The sequence below is a fragment of the Orcinus orca genome, chromosome 16 (genome assembly GCF_937001465.1).
Source record: "Orcinus orca chromosome 16, mOrcOrc1.1, whole genome shotgun sequence".
In the NCBI taxonomy this organism is placed as follows: domain Eukaryota; kingdom Metazoa; phylum Chordata; class Mammalia; order Artiodactyla; family Delphinidae; genus Orcinus; species Orcinus orca.
Window position 1 is genome coordinate 13520244 of NC_064574.1, and position 22938 is coordinate 13543181.

The window sequence follows — 22938 nt, forward strand, 5'->3', positions numbered from 1 at the left end:
AAAAACAATGCACACACCAGCGAGTTGAGGGCTGGTCACAGCACATCTCCTGGCTGGATGTGGTCTCAGGTCTGTTACTTGCCATCTGGGGTACACTGTTAAACCTTTACATTTTAAGTAGCAAAATGTGCTTCTTAACTTTGGTGAATGATTCATTTCATCTGTCTCAGACTCAATTTTTCCACCCACAAAATCAGCTCCTTCTATTTCTGCCATGGGTTATGTTTAAAGGCTCTAAACCTGATTCCTTTATTCTCCTCTAGGTTTGGTTTGTATGGGAAATATCTCAAGCGCCCCAATCAGAATGTCTGTTAAGGTCTTTATCCAGTGTCTGTGGGCTCTGAATTAGGAGTTAGTTTTGGCTGCTGTGATAGAGATCTTGGTTTATACAAGATAGGCGTTTATTTCTCACTCGTGAACATGAGCTGGGGTGGCAGTTCTGGCCCGTGAAACTGTCAGGGGCCCAGACTCCCTCTATCTTTTTGCTCCACTATGCCAAAACCACTGGCTTGATCCACTTGGGCCAGACGCCCCACAGTTGTCTGCATTTCAGCTCTGAGAAGAGAGAAAAGGAGAGGAATCGGGCACACGCTTCCCTTCATCGGCACAGCCTGGCAGGGGTACTCCTTACCTGTACTCCTCACATTCCACTGGCCAGTACTTACCTGACCACAAATCACTGCAAGGGAGGCTTGAAACTGTAGTCCTAATTCTGCGCTGATAAATGTGCCTCCTGAACTACAGGGGTTCTGTTACTAAAGGAAGAAGGGTTGTACAGATGATAAGGGACAGTTAGTTACTGCAAGCAGACGGGTAGCCAAATCAGAGTAAAAACAAGAAAACAAAATCCTACTATCTCAACTGAGATTCTCAACTAGCTTTCAGCTTTACTCCTGACAGATGGAGATTACTTGGTTTTCAACCTCCTTAACAAATTTTGAAACAAAGTTGTTTTTTTTTTTCTTCAAATTAATGCTACAATATTATGTCCCAAACCTCAGTAACTTTTGTTTTTCCTTCATCATTTTGGACACATTTGTGTATCAACTGAATTATTATTTGCTTTTTAAAAGATTCTAAATAGACTCAGTATTTTTTCAAAAGAAATTTTGCTGAATGGTAATGAAAATACAACATCAAAATTTGAGAGATGCAGTCAAAACAGTGCAAAGAGGAGAATTTATAGCTTTAAATGCATATGTTAAAAAGAAGAAAGATAACAAATCAATGACCTAAGATTCCACCTTAAGACACTAGGAAAAAAAGGTGAAAGCAAACACCAGATAAGTTGAATTAAGAAAAGATAAGGAACTAAAGCAAATGAAATAGAAAACAGAAGTCAATAGATAAAATTAACAAAGCTAAAAGTTAGTTCTTTAAACAGATTACAGAATTGATGAACCCATAACTAACATGTTTCTGTATCTTGATTTTATCACTCAATTCCTGGTAGAAATACTTCAAGTCACCGTCTATAGCTCTAAATTAAAGTAATTCATTACTTTAAAATTAAATACTTCAAGTCACCGTCTATAGCTCTAAATTAAAGTAATTCATTACTTTAAAATTAAATACTTCAAGTCACCGTCTATAGCTCTAAATTAAAGTAATTCATTACTTTAAAATTAAATACTTCAAGTCACCGTCTATAGCTCTAAATTAAAGTAATTCTTTACAGCGCTGTGCAACATTCCACAGATATACTCGTAAAGTACTTAGCCCCTCCATTGGTAAAGGGAATTAATTCTTCTTCCGGTTCCAGGCCACTAAAAACAACACTGTAGTGACATCCTTGTGTGTATTGGTACAAGATATAAGTACTTTTACTTCTATGGGATGTATTTCCAACAATTCGTGAGGTCAGAAGAGATGCATTCTTCCATGGATTGTCTATTTATAGCCATTGCCTCTTTTTCTTATCAATTTGTAAGAGTTCTTTGTATATTGAACTATATTAAATGAATTCTTCATCTGTTATTGACTTACAAATACTTTTACAGACATATATACTTTTTTAATGTAATCATTTTATGTACAAACGTTCCAAATTTTAATATTTTCAATATGTCTTTTTTCCCCCTTTTGTGCTTTCAGGATTATCCATCTTGGTTTGTAACGTCTCACCAGCCTCTCTAAATCGTAGTTGCAATATCCTAGATTTTCTTGCAAAATTTTTATACAAGGCATAAGATGCCTCCTTCGGGTTCTGTCTTAGCTTCAGGGAGCTTTCTTGTCCGTGGTCATGCCCCTCCTGGAGAGCCCACTCCTGGTGACTGAACGAGACAGGGGTATAAAGCCTGGACATTTGGCCCCAATGTGGGCTGACCCTTACAAGCTCCAGAGCTCCCCACAGGTTTTGCTGAGGTTTTGTCAGGCCTGCATCAAACTTTCCCCTGCCTGGCCTTCTTCCCCCACTTCCCTCCACAAGTGTTGATCCCCCAAAATACCTTGAACTGAAAATTCCAGTCTCTGCCACTGGGGACTCGCACCCGAGGCAAGAGCACTGAGAAATGGGTCGGTGTGAGGATGTAGTGGGGAATGACTGTGGTTCAGCTCTAATTACACCATCTCCATCTGGTTCTCCGTTTTCATTGGGAAGCTCACATGTTTCCTCAGTTGGAGGGGTTCCAGGTTGACAAAAATATAATTTGTCATATTCAGGGGGTTGTGATGTGATCTGATTTGTCTGAGACATCAGGAATAGCCTGGTATTCTTAGTTTAAAATAGTTATTTCTACGTGGGACCAGACCTCTCCTCTCTTGGCCACGTTCACATGCTCAGCTTTGCTCTGGATCCCTCTCCGTCTAACAGTCGTCGGGTTCCCTCATACCCCATGCGGTCCCCAGCTCCGGGGTGACGGCTTTCCCCTTCCCGGGGGCGCTCCGGCTCACTTCAGCTCCTCTCCCCCTCTCACGCCCGCCAGATGCTCTCTCTGCTCACACGTCCACCCTGCCGTCCACATGGATCAGAATCCGTCCACTTGGCCCACCTGCCCTGCTCCCTGCCCGCTAGATCCCTGACCGTCATCTCTTTGGGGATTGTCGTAACAGAGTCCTCCCTGGTCTCCCTGCTTGGCCCTCGCCCCCTGCAGCCTGTTCTCCACCTTTGATCAGAGCGAACCTGTTAGAGGGACATCAGGTCACCCCAGTCCCCGGCGCGGGGCCCGCCATCTCCCCACCCCGCTCCGTGCCGAAGCCCTTTCCACGCTGGACGAGGCCCGCCTCACTCTGGCTCCCTCCGCCCCAGTCTCTCTCCTACTTGTCTTCCATGCTCACTCTGCTCCTGTTGCACAGGCTTCCTGCTCTTCCCAGGAGGAGCCGCAGGGTCCACATCTGCTCTGCACTCCCCGCTCGTCCCCCAGTTGCCCACCCGCCTTGCTCCAATGTCGCCTTCCACCTGCTCTCTATACAACCACAGCCCCTCCCTCCAGGACCACCTCTGCCCCCTCCCAGCTCCATATTTCACAGGACACTCACTGCCTCCTGACTGCTTTATGCTTTCCATATGACTTAAAGCTGGATTCTTCCAGAAGCTGACCCTGAGACTGGGTGTCATCAGCAGTATCAGGAGGCGATCCCAGGGAGCTCTGGCAGGAGACCGGGGAAGGGAGACGGAAGGAGGGTTATCACACTGACCCTGCTGGGGTCCTGAGCAGGTGACCACCATGGGACGCCAGGCTCAGTCCTACTGGCTGCCCTGGTAGACGGATTGGAACAGGCCCCAGAGGGGATGCGCTGAGGGTGACTCAGCCGGGGAATGCTGCACCAGCTGCCTTCTGCGTTTGCAGGAGGCTGCTTCCCAGGATGTCAGCTCCCAGCCACGCGGGCCCCTGCAGCTGGAGGCCTCAGAGGGAGAGGCTCAGGGGCAGTAAGAAGCCACCACGGGGCAAAAATGGTGAGGAACGAGGGGGTATGCAACACCGCTGTGTGCTGTGCTCACTGTCCTGGGCTGTCACTCGTTGACTGTCTCCCTCTGTAGATCACGAGCTCCCGAAGCCTGGGTCTTTATCTGTTCTCTGCTGCATCTCCAGGGACCTCAGCTGTGCCTGGCACATAGTTGGTCCTGCTGACATATGTGCAGAAGGAATGAGTGAAGGCTCAGAGAGCTGCCTCTTAGGCTGTAGCGCAGGAGATTGAGAACCCTCAAACATCCCCGGTTCTAGACCGGATGATCTGACTCTGTCATTTTGCAGACCTTCCTCCCGTTGCTTTCGCGGCTGGTTCTGAGGCTGCTGCCATCTGTGGCCAAGTCTGCTTTGTCAACAGCAGCGGCGCTGCAGAGGGGCTCGGACCCGCTGATAGAAGCTCCTGTTCCAGCGGGTGCCTGGCTGATGCCCTGTGATGATGTCACAGCCACAGATCCTGATGGCAGCCGTGATGGTAACGGTCCCAGCTACCCCAGCCGTCTCGCTTGATGGGGTGACCAAGGGCCCACAGATTGCTCCTGAGTGCGCCTCTCTAGTGACAGATGATTCTGAAACCAGCCCATCTGGTTTGATCCAGAGGAGAAAACAACAACTATATGTATTTTTCCTTTTTCCTTTTGGCGGAGAAGTTGCAGTCATCTAGAAATCATTTCAAGGTCATCCAAATGCCTGAGGCCCGGCAGACACGGACTCCTGAGCATCGTCTCCATCCTTGAAGGACAAGGTTCCATCTCTGCATCTCCAGCACCAGCACAGGGCCTGGCACGAGGCAGAGCTCAAAGCAGGGAGTGTCTGTTGACTGCCCAGGCGAGGTCAGACAGGAGCCGGCCCACTGGCCTGTAGGACGTCCCACAGAATGGGTGAGTGTGACTGTTTCCTGATAGATTAAGGCCGGGATTTCTGCAGAGGGAGGCTGTGCCCAGCTCATCTCAGGGAGGGAGGCTCATAATGTCCGCTCATCTGTCGTTGGGATGTCAGGTTTGAGTCCTTGGTTAAGGTGGTGTTCACCAGATGTCTCTGTTGTAAAGGATCCTTTTCCCCTTCGTAATCGCTAAGTAACCTACAGGGTGATACTTGGGGATCTTGTGTTCCCCAAAATGCTTTCCCCCAATGGTTTTGGTGCCCACTGATGGTCTGCACCTGAGTCAATTATTACGTTTTTCTAATTCTATCATTCCTTACACATATCAGCTGGCATTATTCAGAAAGAATTGTCCCTGGCCTCAATCACTGTGAACTCATAGATTTTTAGAAAAATATTCAGTGTATTCCTATCCATTTCCATACATTTTTTTATGCTCAAATAGTTTTACATTGTCCAGGGGAAGCCTTTTGTCATAGCTTCTGACCTGTTCCCATCATCTCTGAGCACTTCCTGCATTCATGGTACAAAGCGACTGTCTGGAATCTTCAAAAAAGTCAACACTATACGAGACCAAATGACGGCACACTGTTCCACATTAAAGAGAATGAAAGAATCGTGACAACCAAATGCAGTGCGTGATCCGAAATGAAAAAAACCCCACTAAATTTGGACTGTCAGATTATATTACTGTGTCAACATTAACTGTCTTGAGTGTGAAAATGGTATTGATATCATGTAAGAAAATGTCTTTTTCCGTAGGAGATACACACTGCAGTGTTTAGAAATGAAATATGATCTCTGCACCATTGTCTCAAATCATTTAGCCAGAAAAGGAAAACTGCATACACACACACACACACACACACACACACACACACACACACACACACACACGCATACACATACTATAATGCCCACGGAGAGAGATGACCCACACGTGGCCTGGTATTGCCAGCTGGTGAATCTAGGTGAAGATTATGTGAATATTCACTGTATTACTCTAAACTTTTCTATAGGTTTGACATTAAAACAAAATAAGTTGGGAGAAAGAAAATAAAACATACCAAAAAGAAAAAATTCAGAAGGGTTGGAATTGTGGTCAGGACGGTGGGCGGCTGGACTTCAGCCCCCGTGTCCCAGGCTCAGGCTGACGCTACGACATGAGGAACTGGCCAGTTTTTTTTTTTAACCTCCCAAGGATAACATCTAGACAGATTTGAAGAACAATTCTCTCTCTTATTCAAGAGAAAGAGCTAATGAGGAACAGAGGGGGGGAGTGAAGCACTAAAGGCGGGAGTTTGTTAATCCGACGTCTGCGCAGCCTCTCCTGTTAGTTCATTCCTCCTACATTATTTATGTAACTCCAATGACAACCTTTAAAAGACCAGAGAATCAAGACGTAGAGAAGTCAGAAGCCTGTTTCCTAGTAAAAACCCATCATCTCAGATAAAGGTGCCAGTGAAGAAGTGTGATTAAACCAACTGGTCATAAGGAGGAAGGATCAAAAGCGAACCTGAACACAGAGATTTTTAAAATTTTGACTGCAGTTTATCTGTTTTTCAAAGAAATCTTTGTAGCAGGAGGGGTTGAGTCCTTTGGGCTGGAACATCAGTGGAGGCACCCGGACCTCTCACCTAGGCTGAACCTTGGCCCCCAAGGGTGAGTCTGGGAAAGCCAGTATCGTCTCCTGGGCTTGATACACCGTTTGTGATCAGGTGGCTCCTCCCCTTTGCTTCACAGCAGGAAAGGAAGCCAGTGGGGACGTGGCCTGCTGGGGTGAGCCCATGGATGGGCGATGGGTCTGGTTTGGGTGGCCTCCGGACCCCTGCCCAGTGCTGCATGGGACTCAAAGCTCCATGAGCAGAAACTAAGGGGCTTCCTCCTTCATTTGAAAAGCTCCTAAGCTGTTAGGACTCACGCAGTTTCTGCTTTCTACTGTATTACAATGTAGTGGCAGGCGTGTGAGAATTAGGATGTTTCTATTTGCGGTGAACGGCGGGGACATGCTCCACCTTTCCCCCGGCCCCGCCCCCGCTCCAGGCCACCCGCAACTGCGGAAGGAAAGGACACGCTCCCCTAACCAGCTTCCCGTGAAGACACTCCCTGATTGCGCTCTGGGAGAGAGAGAAGCAAATTAGCCAATCATGGCAGCTCTGCTAACGACTTCACATTCACGCAATTTGCTGTCTGCTTCCCACATGGACAAAGAAACTGAGAGAGGGACCAAATCAACACCTCAGAAAGAAAACATATCTTTGATGAGTGAATTAAAACGAAAGATCTCTTGATTATTGAAAGCATGTGAGGTGATTCTCACTCCAAGGTCAAAATCCAGCAGCACCTTCGCAAACCAAAGTTTCTGTCATTCCGTCAGGAAAATATTCGTTCAGGGCATATGACATGTCAGGTGTGACATGAAAAAATCTGTGGAAAGTAGAACAAGGAGGATCTTAATCAAATAGTCCGATGTGGCAGATCTGACCCCTCTGTCCACACCTCCTGGTGGCTGGTGTCTCTTGAGATCCAGGCGACAACAGTCCGGGGAGGAGACGGACGCCGTGTGTGAAAGCAGACTGAGCAGGCAGAGCCGGTTTGCAGTCTATTGAAGCTTCACAAGGCGGTGGGTCCAACTGTGTGTGTTTTTTTAAATAAATTTATTTATTTAATCTTGGCTGCTCTGGTTCTTCGTTGCTGAGCGCGGGCTTTCTCTAGTTGCAGCGAGCGGGGGCTACTCTTCTTGCGGTGCGTGAGCTTCTCATTGCGGTGGCTTCTCTTGTTGCCGAGCACGGGCTCTAGGCACGCAGGCTTAGTAGTTGTGGCACGTGGGCTCAATAGTTGTGGCTCACGGGCTTAGTTGCTTCGTGGCATGTGGGATCTTCCCGGACCAGGGCTCGAACCTGTGTCCCCTGCATTGGCAGGCGGATTTGTAACCACTGTGCCACGAGGGAAGTCCGCTGACTGTGTTTTTGAAGCTCCTTTCTGAGGTTATGTCGTCTTGAGTGGCTCCGGTCCTCCCCTCCCCCCATCATAGTCCTGGACTGGGTGGAGCGACTGACCACTGGCTAGACTGGGGTCCAGAAGAGGTTTGGCCTCTGGGGTGGGGTGAACAGTCCAGGGAGCTGGTGGGGTGTGTGGTCAGTCTCCCTGCTGGCTCAGGTGCGGTTACATAGTGCTCCCTGGGAACGTGACACTTAGGGCGCACTGCCACCGACAGCTTGGGGGGCAGGTGACCAGAGGAGCCCCACCCGCACCTGCTTCTCTGCCACGGTGATGACACGGCATGGGTTGGGATCTGTTGCTTGAATTGGAGTGAGGTACTGACTCTTCACTCTCGTCTGTTTTTTGTGTGTGCTTGGCCCTCAGAGGACAGGCCTATTTATTAAAAACTAGCACCGCCTTTTCTCGATTGATAGGTGAATTCAACTAGAGTCATAGGTCTGAGATCTTTGAACAGCTTAGCGTCTGATTGCTCCTGAGGTAAATCATTTCAGCACCCGGGACAGCTCCTGATACATAGTGAGCCCTCAAGGCACATCCGTGTACGGACTGAATATATGTCCTGGAACAAGGCCGTGGGTTGCTTAGCGGACAGACGTTGAGGAGCAGAATTTAGTTTCATTTTTTCTAGGAGAAGCCTTTAGTTTGGAAGAGGTGGTTGAGAGCAGGAACCCTGACAGTGCCAGTTACTAGCTGGGCAACCTTCTTGTGCCTTAGTGCTCTTACCTGTAAAATGGAGGTAATAGTAACAGTATCCATGGTACGGAGGACTGAGCAATTTAATATGTGTAGGGTACTGAGAACAGCACATGCCGAAAGTAAATCCCAGGTACCTGTTTGTTAAATCACAAAATATTTGCTGTGAAGCTTTGCTACCCAATTTAATTGGATTTGTCTCAAATGGCTTTTTATCTGTTTCAATTGTCCTCAGATAATAAAGACCTCATGTCATTACATGTGGTCTTTGCGGGGAAAGAAACACACTGTGGTGTCATGAGAGGAGCTTCGGGGGAACTGACCTGGTCCCTGGGCCAGGATGCGGGGATAATGACAGACACAGAAGAATCCCTCAAGGAGGTGACATTTCATCTGAGACATGACAGGTGAGCTGCAGGTAACTAGGTGAGGAATTGGGGTGGGGGGGGAAACATTCCAGGAGGAGGGAACAGCATGTGCAAAGGCCCCGAGGTGCTGGGAGCCTGGTATGTCCAAGGCCGGGACCCAGTGAACACAGAGGTGAGTGGTGGGAGGTGGGACTGGTGAGGGGCAGGGTCCTGGGAGTTTGAGCTCCATCCTAAGGGCTGTGGGTAGCTTCTGGAAGGTTTGAAGCAGGAGTGTGACTGCGGTCAGATTTGCCTCTTCGGATGTTTCCAGTTGTAACGGGAAGTTCTCCTTGTCTAGGGCTGTTCTTTTCCACCTCATTCCCCACCACAGCCTGCTTCATAGCTCAGAACCTGGGTGGGATGGCAGACCTCAGTTTTAGGACCTTGGTCACAACTCAGGAGAAAATCAGAGAGATGGTCAGGAAATATGCAGAAAGGAGCTCTGGCGTGGCCAGCAGGGATCTCAGAGTCAGTCAGCAATGTATCTTGTTCTGGGACTGAGCCTGACGCAGGGCTTTGAGGAGAAGCCTCAGGACCACCTGGAATCACAGGGACCATGGTTGGGGGGACCGGCAAAAGGGTCAGAATGGAAGCCCCCAGCTTTGGGAGTGTCAGCTGGCGAACACCAGCTGGCCGGGAGGTTTAGATCCCACTAAACTGCAGGTCTGCATGGGGAGCGGAGAGACACAGATGCATCTCTGTGCAAATACCTTCAGTGCCCATGCTTTACGTCCCTGCAAAGTGTAAAATTATTAAAATTCCTCGAGCGGATAAACCCAAGCCTCTCTGTTTCATCTGTGCTTATTGTGGTCTGGATTAACTATTTCATCAATTAACACAAGTAGCATTTGGAGTAAAAAAATAGAGAATTAACTAAAAATAGGTGAAGCAGTGGAATTCCATCACAAGGACGTTTGTGAATAATTAATGGACCGACGCAGGGCTGTTTGTCAGCGACACCCTCCCCCTTAGCCTGTCGCTTTTCCCTTCATGGCACAGGCGAGACTTTGTTTTCTAGCATGAAGAGTCTCTTAATTAAATCTCATTTGTCAAGAAGGCGAGATGTATTTGTGTTTCCTCCGGCTCCCATTGTTATAAACTTTGCAATGTTTTTTCTGAAAAATGCTCCTTTTCGGCTTGAAAGAGCTGAGTTGTTGCTTTTTCTCTCTTCCACCGTAAAGAGGAAATGCTACAAGTTCTTTGTCGGGTAATCAGTTATCCTCCTTAAAGGATCCCTGAAGTCATCATCTGAAAATTACAGCTTCTGGAAAACAATAAAACGCCCACTTTAGCATATTGTCACGTCAGAGTGATTTTGCCTCCCCCTCAGAGTCATAAAGCCTGTCAGTTATGTTAATGGCCTCTGGCTCTAGATGTGGTCACTTCTGCCTGTCACTTCTGGGGTTTCGATGTTGATGCTGTATCTCTCTTAGCTTCTCGGAAGCCCTGTAATGATGCCCCAATTAGTAACGCATCCTTCTCTTTCTCCATCTCACTCTAGTTGCTCTAATTTATGTCTCTCGACAGTACTCCCACCATGTGTGTCATCTGCACCTCTGTGTGGAGTAGGAAGGTCTCAAGCTCAAGGTCCCTGGCGGGTAAACAACAATCAAAACAATTTCAAGTTCACGGACATCCTCTGCAATCAACATCAACCGCTCCATCAGGAAAACAGGACCTTGTATTGTTGGTGAGTAGCAGGTAATTCACGAGCTTGTCAGCATGACCCACGGCCCCTGATCTGTATCAATATGAAATAAGAATGCATTTAAGAGGTGTCAGGAAAACATGGCACGTGCCCCCCCCCCCATTTGACATCGATTCATTCATGTATGAAACTGAGTCTTTGTGATGGTGAAGCATTAAGGATCCTGTGTGGTCAGATTAATATCATGGAACCAGAGGGCGGAAGCAGGTTATTAAATGTCCCCTACTTTGCCTTCCTTCCAACGGGCAGAAGAAAACAAACAGAAGGCTTAGATGCAAATGTGGATTTATGTCCAAGGATTCATGAAAGCAGCATAGACTGAGAAAGGGAAAGCAGGGTAGATGTCCCAGATAATTCAGGTTAAAAAGACTTTTATTGGAAGCATCATAGTCATCCAGGCGCAGCTTGTATCTATAGATTCTGCCATAGGTTATCCATCCTTCTTGTAGAAGAACCTCAAGGTTCATGCCAACATTCAGTGGAAATGTGGAAGCATCATTGAAATTCCTTGAGCCAAGGGCAGGTGTTCAGGTCCCAGGCCTGCTACCACCTGTGGTTTCACTTCCCTGCCAGACTGTGGAATTTTTCAAACAACTCACTTCAGCGCATCTCAGTTCTCCCATTGAGTCCAGGCCACTGCTTCACAGTAGGAATGAGGACGCACAGTGTTAAATTGTTGTTATTTATACAGCTCATTCGTCTGTTCTTTAATGAGCTTGGGGAGTCATGTTAAAGAAGTGCAGGCCTGTCTGCTGACCAAAGGTCCCACACTGGGCGGCAGATCTGTCCTTGAAGGGAGATGGGGGCAGTGCGTGTCCCCATCCTGGACCAGACTGGAGACGGTCACCAGGGGGCTGAGGTTACATCCCAGGCTTGTCCTCTGGCCAGCAGTGTGTGTGTGAACAGACCAGACCTTGGAATCAAGGTGAACCAGACCCCTGAATCTAGAAAATAAAATCTGTAAAGTGGGAAGAACACTGAACTGCACTGATTCTAAGGTGCACCCTTTTCACATGTTAATATCTCTTGAATCTGGTTGTGTCACATAATCGATGGAGTCTCATTGTTGCATCGTAATTCAGTTGTCAATGTTTTCTTTCTTAGTGGCACATAAAACAATGATGCAGTATCTGGTCAATTTTGTCTTTGATGTGTGACATGCAGTGTCATCTGACAGTGACCAACTATCATGAAGGTCAAATGTAACAACACGGGGTGGAGAGACATTTGCAAATTATAAAATGCTGCTTGGTCGTTTGCCCCGGCTCTGCCTGGAGAGCGTCCTTGGCAGACGTGCCTCCTCTCCAGGTTCAAGTTCCTCATTCTTTCATGGAGGACAGTGGACTGGACCCATGATGTTGAAATTTGTTCTGCTGGGTGATGTCTTGAAAAACCTAAGGGCAAGGAGCACGACCCGGCCACTTTGAGCAAAGTTCTCCTGGAAGGAAAGGAGATGAAAGTCCCGGATGAGATGTCTCTGAGGCACCTTCCAGACTGACATTCTAGGGTGCGTGAGGGTCTCCCTGAGGACTTGAGGAGAGGGGGGCCGGCAGAGGCTGGCACTGCACACCCTGGGACACCACTCACGCCCACCACAGTGGGAACGGGGCCCCCTGGAGGTGTGCAGGGAACAAACCACGTGATCACACCTGCTGGCCTCAGTGCTGCTCTTGAGGGAATGCGGGGAGAGGCCCTGAAAACGTGCTGCTCGGCACAAAGTACGAGGGCCCTTAAGGAGACGGGCCACCGCGGAGCAAGTGGAAATCTGACGACGACACTGTTTCCCAAGAAAGGTCGGCAGCGAGACGTGTGTGTGTTGACTGGGTCTACACAGGGCAAATGCGGCAAGTAATTTGTTCCTCATCAATCTCACTGTGAGCAATTTAAGGGACGGTCTGCCCAGCTGGGCCCCTGGAGGCAGGTGTTTCCACGAAACTCACTGTTCCGACCCCCACACCCCTGGGCACCGACCGTAGCGCTGGAGCCGCCGTGGGGACCCAAAGCATGCGGATGACTTGATTGGAAGCATTTGGCCCCATTAGCCCCAACTTCTGGTGTGCTGCTTGCGGAGACGGTAGCTTTTTAATTTTCTAAATGAAAAATCGTTTTTACTATGAAAGTGATAAATATTCATTGTAAAAAGAAATAACCCCACGAGTACATTGTAGCATTTCAGTTGGAGTCAAGAGTCCCGAGAGCTGCCTTTTCCATAAAGGTCCACCATGTGTCCCCTGCCCCCCGGTGCCCCTATAGGGGAAGCTCACATGAGCCCGGCACCCAAGGCTCACCGTGGTCCTGTCCCAAGTGGCACAGGGATCATTTCTGGCTGCCCACAATTGAATCCCCTCGCTGAAGCTCCAATCGTCCTTTTGGGAATCACTCCTCCCCCAGGTAGGAGGGGTGCGGGGTAGCCCCTGGTGACACATCCCATCACGAAAGCTAAGGGTCGAGGTCCTCCCTCTCCACCCGGCTTTCCTGAGGGGTGGGCGCTGGTCTAAGTCTGGCCCCTACACGCTCTTTCCTGAACTCTGTTTTGAGCAAGTGAAGGACAGAAGAGGGATCGCAGGAGGTCACTTTCCCAGGCAGCGTCCTGATCAGCCCGTTCTGGTGCGAGATGGTCCTGCTTAGCCCCACGGAGTCCTGTGGTTTCCGCCTGGTCCTCTGCGTCTCTTCTAGTCTGTGGGGCTCAAGATCCTGTAGGGAAAGCCCACTGTGCTCACGTCACCCACGTGGGTCACTACGGCTCCCAGCCAAGAGCCTTGACTGCCCCACGGCCCGTCTGGCCATCCGGGTGAGAACACTCTCGCCACCCACCCTCCTGCTGCCAGAAGAAACGGTAACCCTCCGGTGCCACCTCTTACCAGCATCCCTGCACTGAAACTACAATCCTGAGTCGGGGAGAAATTTCACCCCCTTTTTAATGAGTGGGCTCTTGGGGGGCATGCTTGGGGGGCAGAAGAGCTAGTGTTCTTCCTGTGAGAGTCTTTCTCCTTTCATGATAATTGAAATTCATAAGGTTCATCAGAGGCCATTAATTTTACTTTTGTGGGAAGAGAAGCACCCAGACCAACCTCCAGAAGGATTTCTTTCACCAGCCAATCAAATTCTATGCAATTTGAGCAAGAGATTGCATCTGCAGTGCGCCTAGCCGACTTTCAATAACATAAGAATTAAAGAATAATTTTATTCGCTCTCTTACCTCCCCTCCACCCCCAGGGAATTGCAGAGCTTGAGAAATTAAGTTCTGGGGATGACTTCCATGATTAATACCACACACTTGTATAGAGATGGTATGTGAATGAGCCTGGCTACTCCAAACCAGACTGATCCATGATTTTCTTGGTCTTTGTTTGAGTCAGAATTCTTGGTGTTAAATGAAGAATCTCCATTCAGATTGGCTTGAACAAACAAACAAATGAAAAACAAAAAAGAATTAACGGCTCATGTAACTGAAGAGTTCCGAGGCACGCTGACCTCAGGTATGGCTGTATCCAGGTGCTCACAAAATGTTGGCTGGACTCAGTTTCTCTGCATCTCTCAAGTCTAATGTTCTTTGGTGCTGCCTTCATTTGCAGGCAGAAGTCCAGGCTTACCTTCTCCCGGCTGAGCCATCCCAGAGGAAAGGGAGCTCTCCCCACCCCCATTTCCGTTCATACCAGACCAACCCTTTGATTGAATTTCATTTGAACAGTTATTCTCATGTGCTCCTCCTTGAACCAATTGCAGTGGCTAGGGAGAAGCAGATACTGATGAACCAGGCCTGGGTCATGTCCACTCTGACCCCAGAGACTAAAAGATGGGGAGAGGTGGCTTTTCCAAAGGGGAATCAGGAACCAGAAGAAGGAGTGACAGATGCGGGTGAACCAACCTATAAAGTCTGAACACTCATCCTGTCTCTCTTGTTGCTCATAAGCATGTGTCTGTGGTGCCCCCTCTGATCTGGAGGACTCAGCCCTATCCTCTCCTACTCCTGGCTCCAGCCTGCCTTCCCTGAACACAGGTTTCAGAGAATGGGGGCTGAAGGAACAACAGTGCCCCCTACCAGACACCCTGCAATTGTCCCTTCTCTGAGCAGCCCACCACAGGCAGCTCTTCACCCTCCAAGGCCATGGCACACTCCTCCTGACCGTTTCTGGGAACAACAGGGTCTTTGAGACTCATGTAAGGGTGACACGGTGTGGCTGGAATGAAGACCAACCTGGGGGCTAGGTCACCCCTGCAGAAGTGTGGCCATTGAGCGGGCTTTCATGGAGCCCAGAGGTGAAATACACAGGCTCTGGAGTCAGATCTCGTGGGTCTGCCAGTTACATCTCTGTGATCTTGAACTTAAATTCTGCCTCCATTTCTTCACCTGTAAAATAGGTCTGATAATAATATCGACCTCCAAGTGTGGTTGTGAGGATTAAATGAGCTCGTGTGTGTCCCTATAGCACACAGTTAGTGCTCAGTGAATGTTACCTGCCACCAACGCCATCTGATCACACATTTCCCCCTGAGGGAGTTAAGATTTACATCCATTTCCAGGATTGGAAGCCTGTGACACAAAGCACTCGGCACCTCTCACGAACACCTCCCTTTGTGCCATCTCTAAATCACCAATGTTAGGAATAAAGGAGAAAAAAATAGATTATTGGAAATGATTTGCATTTAATGCCCTCCTCAGAGGCTCCTGACAGCATCACCTGAATTAATGACCACCTAATGCACAGTGAAAGCATGTTTGGTGGCTTCCCAGCCGGGCATAAAAGAAGGGAGCTAATGTGCCAGGTATGGGACAAGGGTTCTACCTGTGCTATTTCCTTTACTATTATGTCAACCTGTGTGGTAGGTATCATACCAATTTTATGGATGAGGAAACTAAAGTCCAGGTGAATTAAATAATTTGCCCGAAGTCACACAGCAAATATCAGAGCTGGGATTTGAACCCATGGCAGTCTGATTCCAAAACCCATGTAGTTTTAACTCTACCTCATTCTTTAGAGGAATGAAAGAGACACCACGGGCACTCCATCTCTCTGGTGGATAATGGGCCACTGGATGATCAAGTAGTATCCATATTTTTATTAAGAAACTCATTTCAAGAGAACATTTCTAAGGCATTCATTACTTTTAATCAGTATTTCGCAGTAATTAGGAACCATTTTTGATGAATAGGGAACGTGAGTCAACTCTCGATGGCTCGAGGAGATTCAGGTCTGATCCCAGCATAGGTGAGCGGGTCCCGCCCTGGCTGACTCTGCAGAAGAGCTGCAGCTGGACAATGGAGCAGCTCTGACGCACAAGGGAGCTGGTCAGCAAAGGGTGTGTCTGTCACCTGAGAGCACCGCCCCTTGGTGTTGTTTCTCAGATCCTGTGTTGGGAGGTGGCGTTTCCCACCTGAGAGCCCCACCTGCTGAGAGGTCTGTGTCCATGTGGCTGTGTCCTCACAGGCACCGAGTAGTACGTGTTGAAAAGCATTTGTGCAAGTCCGATTTAATGTGCTTTGTTGTTCTTTAATTTGCGGAGAATTCATTGCCGGGACCCGCTAGTCCTGGGTTCCACCTTCTCAGGGTTGGATGGAACCGCCTTCAAACCAATGAGGAAACCCAGTCGCTGCCTGACTGAGTGTCATTTGTGCCCCAGCAGCTCCCTCTGACGAGGAACTCCAGCACTTGGAGAAGAATTGCGTCAGTGACCCAGAGTGTAGACAGGAGCTTCTCTGACCAGAATCAAACCCGCTCCCTGGGGAGGCCAAGGATTTCAGCTCTGGTGCTTGGTCGCCCAGAGTGGGGACACCCGTTAGCATGTGGTCAGTGGGCAGCCCGGAGACACCCCTCTCGCCCATTCCAGCCTCTCGAGGTCGGGGTTCCTGTGGACACAGGCTCCACTACTGTGCACTGTGACAGGTGCTCCCGAGCACCGTGTCCTCCTGGCGCCCCGTCTTCTGACACCTCATCAGTCCCTCTGGGAGCCAGGCCTTGCCGACTGCTTCGCCCTGGAGGCCGGTCCCGGAGCCTATTTCACGGCTCATTCAAAAGGAAAGCGAGGAGGCCTTTTCCATTTCATCTGTTAAATGATTTAATTCACGAGGGACTTGGTCACCACGGATCCCAGCACAGCCCGGTTCCCGGGTCTCATGGAACCGCACCAACCGCAGCAAGCTCTGCGCTGGGCCCCAGCAGAAGCCGCGTGGCCGGGCCCTGGGGGACATTGGGCCCCAGCAGAAGCCGCGTGGCCGGGCCCTGGGGGACATTGGGCCCCAGCAGAAGCCGCGCGGCCGGGCCCTGGGGGACACTGGGCCCCAGCAGAAGCCGCGCGGCCGGGCCCTGGGGGACATTGGGCCCCAGCAGAAGCCGCGCGGCCGGGCCCTGGGGGACACCTGGTCGGGGGACTGAGGCTGGGAGGGGAGGGCAGCAGAGTGTGTCTGATCGTTCGATGCAGCTGACGTGTGAAGTGACACCCACAGTGATGGGATCCAATCCCCCCTGAAGGTGGGGCCCCATGGAAACACATCTGATAAATGTCTACTTAAATATTACGAGGCAGCATTATTCCCGGAGCAGTTTTAGCCCCAGAGGACTTCAAGCTCCTGACCTCGTTCACGCCCACGTTCACAGGCGTCACCGCCCCTCCCCTTCCCACAACCTCCTGCTCCTTGTGGGGGTCGTGAGGACAGCCTGGCCAGCCCTCAAGTCACAACAGGTGACACAGGGCGTGAGCGGGAGAGCAGGGGCTGGTCTGCTGGAGGGAGAGTCGAGGCAGGGGAACAGAAGCCACGACCTGAATCAACACGCCGAGGCCTGAGTGGTGGCCCCGCCTGGCCTGCCACACGGTCCCCAAGGTCCCCATGGTGGTCTCCCAATGGGGGTCCCTCCTGAAGCTCTTGGTGCTTCTGAGGGTGTTGAGGTCCTGGGGTTCCTTGGAGGTGCTCCGTCATCCGAGATGTGCCAGGAAGGCCCCTTGGGGCCTGAAGACTCGGGAACCTGTCCTGGTAAAAGGTGGTGGTTGAGTCACTCGGGATCTGAGGTTGCAGGTTGGATTCTGAGGCCAGGACAAGAGGAACTGACTAGAAGGAAACGGGGGAGCAGAGCACCGGGCCTCGGAGGAGCCAGGGCGTCCTTGGGGTCTGGGCCGCAGGAGGAGACGGGCAGACAGGTAGGAATCGGGGTGAATTAGATCCTCTGAGGAGGATGGACGGGCCCTTATCCATAGGAGGGAACAGGGCCAGAGCACCAACGCCCACTCCAGGAGCTGGTCCCCAGCCAGATTCTACCCCCTACAACCTTGTCAGGGAGCCGTTGAGTAAAGCAGGTCAAAGCTGGTGGGACCTCAGGGGTCATTTCATCACAGTTCTCATCCCATAGGCGGCAGCAGCAGCCCTGAGGCCCAGGCGTGACGTGGCCTGGGCAGGTAGCAGGAGCAGAAGCGGCACTAGAGTCCTGGTCACTCCTGGGTGGCCCAACCCCCTGAATGCTACACCGTGGTCCTCCCGAGACAGAGGAGGGCGTTCAGCCACTGAACCAACAGTAACACAATCATGTTGTGCCCTGAAGGGGAAACAAGAAAAGGCAAGTAACGGCTGTATTCCATCATTACTGGGGCTTCAATGAAGACAGATTCAAAAGGAGGAAAGGTAACATTTTTATTGAAGTACAGAAAAGCCCGAGGGGGTGGGGGAAGCTAATTGGGCCACCCTTCCGTCTTCACAGCTATCTTCACATCAGGCCACATCTAACTAACCCCCCGGGATGACGGTAAATGCTACTTGCAGGCCCTCAAAGAATTGGTAATTTCCATATCACTTTATAAATCCTCAAAGTGTATGTACACTTGTTTCCTCTAGCCATTCATTTCACAAATGTTTATTGAACACCTACCGTGTGTTGGACCCTGAACGGGGCTGGGGGTTGTTCAGCAGTGAGCGAGGCAGGAAGGTCCCCCTCCAAACGGAGCTGATGTCCTCATGGGGGTTCAGCGAGAACAAGCAAGTGCATGAAGGAGTGAACCAGAGAAAGTCAGGGAGCGATGAGCGCGTTGAGGAATCGAAACCACGGCGCGTGATTGGGGGAGGGGGCGTCACGCCGGATCCCGAGGTGGGGAGCGGGCTCTCTGCGGAGCTGGATGTGAGCTGAGCCCCAGACGATGGAGAGGAGCTGCCTGGGGAGGTCTGCGGGGGGAGGGCTCAGGCAGAGCGGAGCGGGAGCAAGATGCCGCAGCCTCTAAACCGGCAGCACGTGGCTCTGGGGGAGCAGCCGCCGCGCAGCTGGCCCTGCTGTTCCGCCCGTGTCTCTGCCCCTGTGCACGGAGGGCGTCACCGTGACGGCCAGTTTGCTGCCAGCTCCGGCCCCGGGCACGAGGCCGTCCCACTGGATAACTGTATTTCTTAATCTCTCCCTTCAGCAAATGGAGGGACGTGGACTCTGGAACTTCACCCCTTTAATCAACAAGTTCTTCCAGATCTCAGGGGTTTGTCCTTCAGGTATGATTTTCTTCATTCATTCATGCATTCACTCACTCACTCACTCATTCCACAGATGTTTATGAAGTGTCCGCTGCGTGTCTGACCCGTTCTGAGCACTGGGAACAAAGCCGTGAACAAGACGGAAAGATCCCTCCCTACAGGATCCGTACGTCCTAACACAGAGGGACGAACGCCGATGTCAACTGGTAAAAGGGATGGTGTCAGTGCTGGTCGGTGCTTTGGCGAGAAGTGAAGCAGGGAGGGGGACCCTGAGTGTGGAGGATGCGGTAGGGGTGTTATTTTAAAAGTGGGGTGAGGGAGGCCCCCTGAGAAAGCGACAGAGAGGGAGCAGCCCTAAGACTACCTGGGGGAGGAGGTTTCGTGCAAAGGCCCTGGGGTGGGCGTGGAGCTGGACCTCCAGGCTCAGCAAGGCGGTCAGTATAACCAGACAGGAGAGAGGAAGGGGTCGAGGGGAAGGGGAGTCAGAGCGGTGAGGAGGGGCCGAGTCAGAAAGGCCCCAAGGTGGGTGTAAGGACTTGGCTTCTACGCTGAGTCAGGTGGAAGCAGCAGCGGGTTTAGATCAGAGGAGTGACAGCATCTGGCTTTTTAATTTCTGCCACCATTGTCTCAGTAGAACTCACTTCTTGAAAGAGACTTGGCTTTAGCTGTCCCAGAGCCCCGGGGCTGGGCTCCGGCGTGGCGGCTGACACACCCACTCCGGGGCCCGCTCTGCCCGGGTCTCTCGTTTGTGGCATTTCTCACGTTCACCCCCTCCCGAGTCTGGCCCGCGTATGAGCATCATTACACCTGGCACAGAGAACGAGGCTCAGCAAACGGCTCAGGAAGCATCTTTTTAAAGGCTAATGGTCACTGGCGAGGGAAGGAAGGGCCACTGAGCATCTACGCCTCTTTGATGATGTGGATTTTCCAGTTAAGTGAAAATGAGAGTCGCGTCTCCTCACAGGTACCTGGTCTGATTACCAAGCAGCCAAGGAGGCCTCGGGGTGTCTTGGAGGCTGGAACCATCAGCCCGGGGTGAGCTACGAGCGCTTTACATGAGCTGCTCCCAGGTGAGAGGTCGGGGTCAGGCCCCCCAGCCCCCCGCCGGCTCCACCCAGGTGAGCCCTGAGCTGCTCCCAGGTGAGCCCTGTGTGTGTGGAGAGGCGGATCTGGAGGATCCCACGCTCAGGCCGGTAAGCTCCGGGAGGGCAGGGATAGGGTCTCTTCTCGGATTCATGGCGCATGGTGCCTGGCTCCTCTGGCCACTGGGAGGGGACAGGCGAGGCCAGAGGCTGGAGATGGCAGTGGCCGTGAAGGTAGGAACCCCAAGGGCTCAGGGAGGAGGTGGAGGTGCCGCTGGGGTGAGGCTGGGGCAGGTGTGGGGGGCGGTGGGCTAGGGGCGGCCCCATCTCGTTACCTCCTCCCCTGTATCTTTGGGTTAGAAATACCTCGTTGGGTGCAGAAGGCGTTGATTAGGAAGGACTTTCCCCTCCCTACAATGGAGGCTCCTGTGACCATCTTGCTTTACAAAAAGTATTTCACAAATGGACATGTGAATGAATAAATGAATGAATGAATGAGAATCAGCTGGTCTGATTCTCAGTAGACGTAGAAGCAAATTATGGCCACTTGACCCAGGAGAATATTCAAGGGAACTGGCTCTTTCCTGAGGACAAGGGCGGGCTATTTCCTGTCTGGGCCTCAGTTTCCCTGTGGGTAAAATGAAAGGGTATCTAAATAATCTTAAAGGACATCTCAGGAGATAAGCACGAAAGACTAGGCTGTGTGTCTTCCAACGTCCTAAAGGGAACGTGGGGAAAATCCTATTACTCAGCGGTGGGAGGGGCACCCACTGGGACTCTCACCTGGAGCAGGTGGGCCTTGGAATCCTTCCTCATTGGTTTCTTCCTTCACCTTGGCCTCCCGGCCCCTGCCTGACTCTCCAACCCCACCTTTCTACCAAGTAGGTTAGAGCCTCAGTGAGCATGACAGGGACCTCAAATTACAGTGGCTTAAATAAGACAGTTTATTTCTTTTTTGCATGAAATCCAAGCCCGTAGGGTGATTCTTCTCTGTAGTTTTCAGGGTCTCAGGCTCCTTCCACCTTGCTGCTCTGTCACCCTTGGGGTGTGGCTTCTCCCACAAGGTGGATCACATCCCAGTGTCTGGCCAGCAGGGAGGGGCAGAGGGGACAGATGGGCACAAGCCTTCCCTTTAAGGGTGGGGCCCAGCAGCTGAGCACACAGTTCTCTTTCCCATTGGCCACAGCCCAGTCACATGACCACCCCTGACTGCAAGGGGGGCTGAGAAGTGCAGTCTTCATTCTGCCCGGCTGTGTGCCCAGGAAACAGGCTGTTACTGGGAGGGGACAGTGGATGTTGGGAGACGATATCCCAGTTGGCTCACACTGCTCCGGCCTGCGGGGACCAACTGTCCTGCTTTGCTGAGGCATTTCTCTGGACACAGAACTTGCAGTGCTAGACCTGGGATAGTCATAGGAGGAATTGTCCACGCTGGCTTCTTTTCTTATCCCCAAACGGGCCCAGCACGTTCCTGCCTCAGGGCCTTTGCATGTGCTGTTACCTCTGTCTGGAACACACTTTCCACCACTCCTTCCATTCAGAAAGGATTACTGGGTGCCCACCTCATGTATGAGCCGCTGTTCTAAACACTACATGCCAGGCGCAGAGTGAAAATTCCAACCATGCTTTTAACATAACAAGGATAATTCTTTCTACTCCTCCCTGGTCACTTTCATTTCCAAATCTGCGTGGCTTAGTGATTTTTATTATCTGCAGCTCTGAAAGGAACACCTCTTTCCCTAAGGCTCTGGCTGGGCTCTCACACAGTCTGATAAATCTTATATTAATAATAACCCGAAAGAAGAACATGTATTAAATTCTAAGATTATGATCTAGGAAACAAGGATTTTGAAGAGATGTGTAAGCCTAATCAAAGGAAATGTGGGGTGGAGAAAGTTTTATTAAATAGAACCACACCTCTTGGGTGAGTTCATTGGTACAGTCTTTCCGGAGGGCAGTTTGGCACTATATGTAGCAACTGCAACTGCAAATGCACAACTTCGGGCCCCAAAGTCCATTTATAGGAATTTATCCCAATGAAATAATAAGAAAAATATGCAAAGGTGGATCTCTAAGGACTTCTGTAAGAGGAAAAAGTATAAAAGCCTAAATGTCTGAGGCTGGGAAGCACAGATTGCTCTCCTCTGCCCTGACACCAACAGGCACTTCAGATGAGGAAACGGAGGCAGAGAGAGTTTAAGCAACTTACCCAAGGTCACACAGCAGGCAGTGGCAGAGCTGGATTTGAACCAGGGAGGTGACTCCAGAGCCCATACTGTTCCCCAGTCGGCTCTGCCACCTCCTGGGCCGCAAAAGGGAATGAGAACGTCTTCCCGGGAATAATATCGAGATTTCTCTGGGAGGTGAGAGGATGGCGCAGGACCCGGAAGTCTGAAGTGTGGGACCTGGACCCAGGCTGTGGGACCCAGAACACCCAGAGCAGGCGGGAGGCCTGTGGTGGCCGAGAGTGCTGGCTGTCCCCAGGTGGCCAGGGTGGAACAGCTCCGCTAGCCCCTTCCCGGGGTGAGGGCTGTGTTATTGGCTCCCCCCTAATCCTCCAAGCCTGCAGCCCAGCCCCAGGCCTCCAAACCCAAGACCACCCAGTTGAGACCGGAAGGAAACCTTCCCTTGTAAGTGGAATCAGGTGAAATCTGGCTGTAAATTAGTCTCAGAAACCAAAAGGCTGTGTCACAAGCATGGCCAGTGTGGCTGTCACTGTCAGCTGCATGGAAATGACGGAGATGAGAGGGACAGCGTCTGTCCAGAGGGGAGCTAGAGGAGGGAATGTCGTGGACGATGGAAGGAGGACAGGCCTGC

General features: G+C 50.8%; 1 long non-coding RNA gene across 1 annotated transcript; it reads left to right on the forward strand.

Moving 5' to 3' along the window:
• Window positions 1-3961: 3961 nt before the first annotated feature.
• Window positions 3962-11724, forward strand: LOC117197782 (uncharacterized). The gene is made up of 3 exons (XR_004478657.2): window positions 3962-4786; window positions 8720-8891; window positions 10419-11724. It is a non-coding gene; the product is annotated as an uncharacterized LOC117197782 (long non-coding RNA).
• Window positions 11725-22938: the final 11214 nt, after the last annotated feature.